Raw genomic sequence first — 9,184 nt, forward strand, 5'->3', positions numbered from 1 at the left:
TGAGCCAGTTCCACGTTTTTGTTACATTTTTGTTTTGTTACAGATTCATAATATAATTTGAAATTTGTACAGTGATGCCTCCAGCATTGCTCTTTTTGCTCAGGACCACTTGGGCTATTCTGGGTCTTTTGTGCTTCCATGTGAAGTTTAGGACTTTTGTTCTTCTTTTGTGAAGAATGTTGTCAGTATTTCAATAGCAATCACATTGAATCTCTACATCACTTTTAGTAATATTTTGGTAAAATGGCCATTTAAGCAATATTAGTTTCACTGATCCATGAACAAAAGCAAAGTGTCTCCATTTTCTAGTGTATTCTTCAATTTCTTTCCTCAGTGTTTTATAATTTTCATTAGAGAGGTCTTTTACTTTGCTTGGGTTGATTCCTAGGTAATTTTTTAAGCTATTGTGAATGGAATTGCTTTCCTGATTTCTTTCTCAGTCGAGTCATTATTGCAATATAGGAAAGCTATCGAACTGTATCCTGACAGCTTGCTGAATTCATCAGATAAAAGAGTCTTTTGGCATGGGGAGGATCGGCAGTTTATCAGGGATTGGACCCAGGGCCTCATGCAAGCTAGCCAAGTGCTCTATCACTGAGCTACATTCCTAGTACAGTATTTGGTGGAGTTTTTAGGACCTTCTGTGTAAGGAACCATATCATCTGCAAATAGGGATAATTTGACTTCTTCCTTTCCTACTTATATCTCTTATATCTTTCTCTTGCCTGATTACCTTAACAAAAGTTTCAGGTACTCGATTGACCAGGAGTGGTCAAAATTCACACCTTTCTTGTTTCTGATTTTAGAGGAAAAATTTTCAGTCTTTCCACATTCAGTGTGATGTTGCCTCTGGGTTTGTCATATGGCTTTTATCAACTTGAGGAAAGATCCCGATACCTATTTTCTTCCGGATTTTTTTTATAAAGGAACATTGAATCTTGTTAAAAGCTCTTTCTGCATCTATTGAGATGAGCCTTGGTCCTATCTATGTAGCGTATTGCATTCCTTGACTTACATATGTTGGACCACCCTTGCATTTCTGGGATAAAACCAATTCGGTCATGTTACATTTTTTTTAATGTGTTGTTGAATTCTGTTTGCAAGAATCTTATTATAAATTATGCATTTATGGTAATTTCCATTGGTCAGGAACACAGTTCCAGAAGATGTTTCTTGTGATGAACTTGGACCACTGGGCGGTCATGGTCAACTTGTCCTAAGACTGTTGAATTTTTATGTAGCTGGTGCCATTATTAGGCAGCTAAATTAGGTAGAAATATTATAGGCAGCCAGACAGGGCTAGACCCTCAAGCGAGTCAGTGCAGAAGATGAGAACACATTACAACTGTGGCTGGAGATGCATCTGTTGAAGACCAGGCCTCAAGATAAAGATGGAGGACTGGGGATTTAGCTCAGTGGTTCTGGTGCCTGCCTTGCAAGCACAAGGTCCCAAGTTCGATCCCCGGTACCAAAAAATAAAAAAAATAAAAAGATAAAGATGGAATGCCCACAAGCATCCACAAGGGATAAGCAATATACTATAATTGGTGTTACTCGGTCCAATAAAGTCTAGATAGACATCAGTCACGCTGGTGGGTGACCAGGACCTCCTGATTCATCTCTTTCTGAAAAGGTCTCAGTTCTTTCCATGTACACTTGCTATGTGACCTGCTTCCCCATTGGATCAATATTATCTAAGCAGCTATACTTGTAACCTCATTGGTTGAAATCCACATTGCACCCAACTCATGATTTTGTACCTGCCTTGTGATTTTGCTCTATAAAATTTCCTTTAAGAAGTGGGCTCATTGGCAACCCATTTTTGGGTTTTCTCCTGTCTCTCAGGAGCTACCTCTTAAATATTTCCTTTTTTTGTTTTGTTTTGTTGTTGGGTGTTTTTTTTTTGCAGTATCGGGAATTAAACTCAGGACCTTGGCTTGGTGCCACTGAGCTAAATCCCCGGCCCTAAGTATTTCTTATTCTTAACCTCTGTCGTTCCTTAGAATTCATTCTTTGATTTTGGGGAACACAAATTTAGCATATCTGACATCTAGCAAGTTGGGAGTTATATTTATTTCCCCTATATCACCACTGTTCTGCACAAAACATCCTGGCATTGTGAATCTGGGCCTTAGGATGGGGCTGAATGACTATAAGTATTTGAGTTGCTATAGGTGCTGAAGAAGTACAGGTTTGGAGCAGAAAAGAGGGGCAAGAGAAATAAAAGAAAAACATATACCAGTTCTAATGACCAATGGACCAAACTGACCTTGTATTATACAGTCATATACAAAATATTTTTAAATGATCAATATATCTATATGCAGATCTGAGTAGAATTTGACCCAAGGGTTAAGGCAGCAAAGGGGACAGACACAATAGGAAAAGAGATGCTAAGTTTCTATCTCATTTCAGTCACCCCCTTAGACATCTGTAGGTACAAGTGAAATCAGTGTTTTAGCAAAAGCAGCCTTCAAATTTCTGTAAAGTAATCTAGACAACTGATATCACAATCCACACATCAGAGATATTATTTACAGCAAAGCTAATAGGAAACTAATAATTTATTACCCAGCTGTATGACCTCCAAAATTAATAATTTAAAGTCTACTAAGAGCAAGTGAAGGTAAAGGGCTTATTTAGGGTTTTCCTTGGTAACAATTTCTCATTTCATGCAACATTCTGCTTCTGTGGTTTTATCAGAGTCTTATTATAGGTCTTTCAAAACAAGTACAAGAGTGGAGAAACAAGCCTGTAATCCCAGCATCCTTGGAAGCTGAAACAGGAAGATTTCAAGTCTGAGCCCAGCCTGGGCAATTTAACAGCTCGATGAGACCTTGTTTCAAATTTTAAAAAAAAGAAACAACATGCTAAGCCACAAAAGGGTACAAAAAGTAGTAGTTTACTACACCCAGGGATGTATTTTGTGGTCTCAACCTTCTGCCTGACTGTGTTGGCTCCTAACTGTCTCAATGAGCCCTGCATAACACTGAAGCATAGACGTCATTACTTTCATTTCACAAACAGAAAGCAGGCTGGATGGATGAAATGAAATGTCAGGGTTCTGAGCAGTGATGGTAGCCTCAGTGGTATCAGAGCCAGGTCTTGTGCTGTAAATACTGCACTCCCATTCACCTCTCTTGTGCCCTCCTGGTCAGCTTTCCAGCAGTGATAATTTCTTAGAGGTTAGGTTTGCCCCTGCAGCATCAGAAATCCAATACCTGACAGTCACTGATCCAGGATAACCAAATACTGGAAGCAGTTAGTTACCCTCAGGGTTAGCCAGGTGCATACCTACCAAAGATTGGGCACTCATAAAATAACATTAAGTATCAAAGTGTTGCTTCCTGGGCACAAGAATCAAAGATGTGTGTTTGATTTGCTGATCCTACAGACTGTGGAATCTAGACAATTCTGGATCTTGTTGAATTATCTGTATTGCCCAAGAAAAGCACTCTTCAGTAACATTTTAATAACTAAACACTTAAAACAGTCAAATTTCATCTCTGCCCACCTTCGACAGTTCTAGAAACTACATTATGATGAATTCTTTTCTCCTCCTCCTTCTTCCTGTTCTTTTCACCCTTCTTTCTCTTTTCTCTCCACCCTCCTTCCCCATTTTCCTCCTTGACTTAGTTACTTCCTCACTTCTGGGACAAAATACCCAACACCCATAAGTTAAAGGAAGAAAGGTTTGTTTTAGCTCACAGTTTGTAGAAGTTTTGGTCAATAGTTGACTGGCTCCAAGGCAGGGCAGCATGGCAAAGGGGCATGGTGGAGGAGAAACAGTCCATGGCAGGGTAGGCAGAAAGCAGGAGAAGTGAGCCTGCCTTTCCCTTTTTATTCCTTTCATGCTACAATCCTATTTGTTGGTGCCACTCACATCCAGGTTGGGTCTTCTATTTTCAGTGAGCCCATTCAGGCACACTCAGGACTGCACTAATCCAATCATTGGACTGATCTAGTTATCACACACCCATAATCCATGTTCACACACCATAGATCCAGCCACCTCTGAAAAGTCCCACCTATGAGTACATGGAACTTTGGAGGGATATATATATACAAACCATAACACTCCTAATTTCTCCTTCTCCCTCTCCTTCTTTTCCTTCTTCTCCTTCTCCTTCTCTTCCTCCTCATTTTTCCCTTCCTCCTCCTCCTTCTTTTTTTAGACTCCCTGACAACTAAGCCACTTTAGTCTATATTTAATCCCTTCCAGATTTTTTTAAAGACATATGGTATCCTGGAGAAGCTCTTTAGGGTACACTGACTTGCACACCTGTAAGTCATTCTAATCTTTCCATTCTAATGAGCAGATGCTTCAGCAGAAGAAGTGATGTGTCTGAGTCAGGTACCCTCTCCTTTTTCTGACTCCTACTTCTTTGAACAAATTCTCTAAAATGATATTTGTTGTTATTCTTGATGAGTATGTGGGGAGTGTCTCAAGGAAATCAGGTGGGGAGATGAAACTGGGTCACTTGTAGTTAGAAGTGGGTAGGAACACAATTGAGAGTGGAAGAGGGCAGGTGCAAACCTCTCCCATGATAGGGAAAAAGTTTGAGGCAGCTTAGTAGGTTGAATATTAAGGTCCTTGTAGAAGCAAAATAGGCAGTGTATGCCTTAAAAACTTGCCTTAGCCTGTTGCTCTGGTTGTTTAAAGTGATATATAACTCTTTTGACCTATAGCTCTCCTACAGATTACATCTTAAAAACAAATTTGCAATGCTTGGGAAAATTTGTGATACATGTGCTTTAACTGTCATGTGTTTGTGCCTGTAATCAGTAGTAGAAACCACCTGTGTCTAACCATTAAACAGAAACTGGAATTTTGTTTGCTCAGCAAGACCACTAGGGATGAGATAATGGCTAAAAAGGATATAAAAGGAAACGCTGAACAAAGGGGTACATGGACACTGACCAGACCAGTTTCTGGCAGTCCTGCCTGCTTGCAAGTAAACTTTTATTATTTTACCTGAATTCTGTATCTCCATGTATTTCTTTGCGTAATTTCTGGAACGCCTAAATTGGCCCTTTCCAAAGGGAGAGAGGAATGTTTAAAGATTGGTAATATGTTTAAAACATGTATCAGTAAGTAAAGGCTGTGATATAGCTCAGACTATAGTACTTGCCTAGTATGTATATTTTTTTAATTACTAAAAGAGAGGAGCTTAAGGTCTCCAAACATAAAGCTATAAGATGAATATATTAATTACTCTGATTTGATCAGTACACACTGTGTACATGTATTGAAATACCATGCTCTACTTCATAATATGTAGAACTACTGTGTCAATCAAAAAAATGTTTAGTGTTTAAGGAGATGAAATGTTAATTGCCCTAATTTAATCATTATGTATTGCATACATGTATCAAATTATATATACCTTGCTCCACAATTACGTAAAACTAAAATAATAATTTGTTTTATTTTGTTTTTGTTAGCTTTTTGAGACAGGGTCTCACTGTGTAGTCCAGGCTGGCCTTGAACTCATGGCAATCCTCCTACCTCAGCCACCCAAGTGCTGGGATTACAGGAGTCCACCACCACACCCAGCTTTTTGTTTTGTTTTTGAGACAGGGTCTCCCTATGTGATTCAGGCTGGCCTTGAACTCATAGGGATCCTCCTGCCTCAACCTCCCAAATCCTGAGATTACAGGATTGCACCAGCACACCAGGTTTAAAACAGTAGTTTTTAAAGTAATGCTTTGTGGAATCCAATGATGGTAGGTATCTTAGTTACTTTTCTAGTTGCTGAAAAAAAATACCCAACACCCAAAGTTAAGGAGGAAAGGTTTGTTTGGCTCACAGTTTGTAGGGGTTTCAGTTCATTCTCAGCTGACTCCAAGGCAGGGTGGCATGGCAAACAGACATCACAGAGGAGAAACAGTTCATGTGAGCAGAGGGTAGCAACGCCATCAAGAGGCAAGACAAGCCCCTTTCTGTCCCTTATATTGTAACCAGGCTACCATGATTAGGGCGGTGCCAAACTAATCAGTGGACTGATCACCCACCCTTAATCCTAGCATTGCACCATGAATCAATCACACACTCTAGATCCAGCCACCTCTGAAAAAGCCCTACCTATGACTTCATGAGGCTTTGGGGGAACATCTAGACACAAGCCATAACAATGGGTAAGACAGTGTGTGAGTTACATATGGTAGTGTTGGGAGGAGCCCATCCAGAGGACCTATCCCATTGAGAGCAAGGCACCTCCATGATGGAAGTGGTCCAGGGTAATGTACCTGTCACCAGGTTGGCATCCCAGGGAATGGTACCATACTGGGACTCAGTGTTGGTCCCTGTTGCTGTAAATCTGGCTTCAGCAGGTGCTTTCCAAGGGGAACATTAACAACATCTGCTATGGACAACCCATCCCTCTTAACCATTGGAACTAGAGTCACTGGGCCCTGCCCAAAAGTCACTAATCATAATATATAACCTATATCTTAAAGTCCATTTATTTTATATTGAACCATATTTTTATAAATATATAATTGGAAATTTATATCCAAAATTTTGTTTTTGTTTTTTGGGGGTTTTTCGGTACTGGATCCTTGCACTTGTGGGGCAGGTGGCAGAACCATTGAGCTAAATCCCCGGCCCTATGTTTTTGCTGTTTTTGAGACAGGGTCTTACTATGTAGCCCAGGCTGGCCTCAAACTCAAAATCCTGCCTCAGCCTTCCAAGTGCTAGGATTGCAGATGTGTGCCACCACTCCTAGCTTATAAGACTGTTCTTTTTGGTACCAGGAATCAAACTCAGGACATTGTGCTTGTGAGGCAGGCGGTGGCACCACTGAGCTAAATCCCCAGCCCTGTAAGACTGTTCTTATAAAGCCACCTCTAATACCAAAGTCTGTACTAGTTAGCATTCAATTAGAGAAACATAATCAATAGTGTTTAAAAAGTCAATTCTCATAGTGAACTACTGAGAAATTTATGCATGATTACATATTTATATATATATGACTATAAGTATATAGAGTACATCTATCCATATCCATATTCATACAGATACAGAGGCATTTATTATATGTGTCTGAGTCTATTCAAGCTGCTATAAAAAATATAAAGTGAGTGATTTATAAACAGAAATTTATTCGATCCAGCACCTGCCTCGCAAGTGCAAGGTCCTGAGTTTGATCCCCAGTATGAAAAAAAAAAAAAACAGAAATTTATTTCTCATAGTTCTGGCAGCTGGGAAATCCAGGCAGATCCATGTATAGAGGCTTCCCCTTCCCCTCCCCTCTCCCCCTCTCTTCCTCCCCTGCTCCTCTCCCCTCCTCCTTCCCTGTCCCTCCGTCTCCTTCTCTGGCTAGCACCACCCTCCAGCCTCTACAGTCTTTGATCAGGGCACTGCTCACATTCTTGAAGACTCTGTTCCCTGGTACTCATATAACAGGTGATCTTTGTGCAGGTGATCTTTGGGGATGAAGGAACCAGACCACCACCATCTTAGCCAGATCACAGGCCACAGCCATTTCAGGCCCTCTCCTCTCTTAAGATTTTCTTTTCCCAGAATAGATCTTCCAGGCTGACAGGGGCCAGTAACCACAGTTTCATCCTCTCCTTGGAAAAAGCCAGTGCAAGCACAATGGTCCAGGACCACAGCCTCAAAAACAGGCCTGTCTCTGTGGGACCGCATAACTCTGTAATCATAAAAGCTCCCCCAGCCCCAACATAGTGACTGATTGTGAGTTAATGGTTAAAATGTGCTTGTTCTCGTTGCGCAGTACTGCTAGCAGCTCCTCACTTCTGTGCCCCTACCCGGTAACTGTCACTTGTCCCTGGCTGCGTGGTCAGCCCTTATCCACGAGCTCATAGGAGCTTGAGACCGTCGCTACCTTTCTGCAGACTCACCAGGAAGAAAAAAATGGTTGAAGCAGATCGCCCAGGAAAGCTCTTTATTGGTGGGCTTAATACAGAAACAAATGAGAAAGCCTTTGAAGCAGTATTTGGGAAGTATGGATGAATTGTGGAAGTACTCTTGATGAAAGACCGAGAAACCAATAAATCAAGAGGATTTGCTTTTGTTACATTTGAAAGCCTAGCAGATGCTAAGGATGCAGCTCGGGACATGAATGGAAAGTCCTTAGATGGAAAAGCCATCAAGGTGGAACAAGCCACCAAACCATCATTTGAAGGTGGTAGACGCAGGCTGCCTCCACCTCCAAGAAGCAGAGGCCCTCCCAGAGGTCTTAGAGGAGGAAGAGGAGGAAGTGGAGGAACTAGGGGACCTCCCTCACATGGAGGGCACATGGATGATGGTGGCTATTCCATGAATTTTAACATGAGTTCTTCCAGAAGACCCCTTCTAATGAAAAGAGGACCACCACCCAGAAGTGGGGGTCCTCCTCCTAAAAGATCGGCCCCTTCAGGACTAGTTTGCAGCAGCAGTGGAATGGGAGGAAGAGCCCCTGTATCACGTGGAAGAGATAGTTACAGAGGCCCACCTCGAAGGGAACCCTTGCCCTCTCATAGAGATGTTTATTTGTCTCCAAGAGATGATGGATATTCCACTAAAGATAGCTATTCAAGCAGAGTTTACCCAAGTTCTCGTGATACAAGAGATTATGCCCCACCACCAAGAGATTATACTTATCATGATTATGGTCATTCCAATTCACGTGATGACTATCCATCAAGAGGCTATAGTGATAGAGATGGCTATGGTCGGGATAGTGACTATTCAGACCACCCAAGTGGAGGTTCCTACAAAGATTCATATGAGAGTTATGGTAACTCACGTAGTGCTCCACCTACACGAGGGCCCCCGCCATCTCATGGTGGAAGCAGTCGCTATGATGATTACAGCAGCTAACGAGATGGATATGGTGGAAGTCGAGACAGTTACTCAAGCAGCCGAAGTGATCTCTACTCAAGTGGTCGTGATCGGGTTGGCAGACAAGAACGAGGGCCTTCCCCTTCTATGGAAAGGGGGTACCCTCCTCCACATGATTCCTACAGCAGTTCAAGCCTCGGAGCACCAAGAGGTGGTGGCCTTGGAGGAAGCCGATCTGATAGAGGGGGAGGCAGAAGCAGATACTAGAAACAAACAAAACTTTGGACCAAAATGCCCATTCAAAGAAACAAACAAAAAGTGGAAACTATTCTGTCATAACTACCCAAGGACTACTAAAAGGAAAATTGTGTTACTTTTTCAAAATTTCCTGTTAAG

General features: G+C 41.6%; 1 pseudogene; it reads left to right on the forward strand.

Moving 5' to 3' along the window:
- The first annotated feature begins 7,733 nt into the window (after positions 1–7,733).
- Positions 7,734–9,184, forward strand: LOC101703690 (RNA-binding motif protein, X chromosome-like; annotated as a pseudogene).

Source organism: Heterocephalus glaber, unplaced genomic scaffold (assembly GCF_053883595.1).
Source record: "Heterocephalus glaber isolate CG9 unplaced genomic scaffold, H.glaber_assembly_v1.0 deba00000071, whole genome shotgun sequence".
Classification (NCBI taxonomy): Eukaryota; Metazoa; Chordata; class Mammalia; order Rodentia; family Bathyergidae; genus Heterocephalus; species Heterocephalus glaber.